The following is a 1,033-nucleotide window of genomic DNA, read 5'->3' as shown; positions in this document are numbered from 1 at the left end:
CGGAGCCCCGTCCGCGGGCGGAGCGGGGCTACGCAGCGGTAGGGCCCTCCGGCCACGGCAGGGGGAGAGGGGAAGGGGCTCCGGCTGGAGCGAGCTGCAGAACGTTAAAATGTTTAAAAAATTGGAAAAGTTATTTTAAAATTTTAAAATAAAAGGAGAAATCCGGAAAAACCGGGGAGGTTATCAGGCAAAGTGAGGGAGGAGACAGAACAGGGGACGAGCCAGCGTGCTCTCTGCATCCCTGTGCCGCCCCACGCAGTAGGCACAGCTCCCCGCCAAGAAACTTGCCCGTAAGAATATCCCTTCCCAGGGGAACGGCACGGCCATGCGCTTCTGTTCTCCCCCGGGGAACACGGTGGCACTGGGACACTTGGTTCCAGAAACCCACCCAGAGGTGTTCCCCGCAGAAGGCTGTGGGGTTCGGCCATGGCTTTGCAGCCGTTCTCTGTTCCCGGACCTTTTCCGTGGCTCACCCGACCCCAGCACCCTGGCAGCAAAGGCGGCGCGACACCTTCGCGCTGCCCGGATGGAGCTGAAGGGAGAGGCTGTCCCGGGCTCGCTGCACACACTGCAGCAGCCTTAATCATAGAATCACAGAATGGTTTGGGTTGGGAGGGACCTTAAAGACCCTCTGGTTCCAAGCCCCATGCCCTGGGTAGGGACACCTCCCACTAGTTTGAGTCTAGCGGGAAGTGTCCCTGCCCATGGCAGGGGGGTTCAATCTAGATGTTATTCGAGGTCCCTTCCAACCTAAACCGTTCTGTGATTCTAGACCAGGGTGCTCCAAGCCCCGTCCAACCTGGCCTTGAACACCTCCAGGGATGGGGCAGCCACAGCTTCTCGGGGCACCCTGCCCCAGGGGATCACCGCCCTCACAGCCAAGAATTTCTTCCTAATATCTCATCTAAATCTCCCCTCTTTCAGTTTAAAACTGATCCCCCTCGTCCTATGGCTCCCCTCCCTGATCCAGAGTCCCTCCCCAGCTCTCCTGTACCCCTTTAGGCACTGGAAGGGGCCCTCAGGGCTCCCCTTT

The sequence above is a fragment of the Charadrius vociferus genome, unplaced genomic scaffold, assembly GCF_000708025.1.
Source record: "Charadrius vociferus isolate BGI_N301 unplaced genomic scaffold, ASM70802v2 scaffold266, whole genome shotgun sequence".
In the NCBI taxonomy this organism is placed as follows: domain Eukaryota; kingdom Metazoa; phylum Chordata; class Aves; order Charadriiformes; family Charadriidae; genus Charadrius; species Charadrius vociferus.
Note: the sequence above shows the minus strand (reverse complement) of the source record.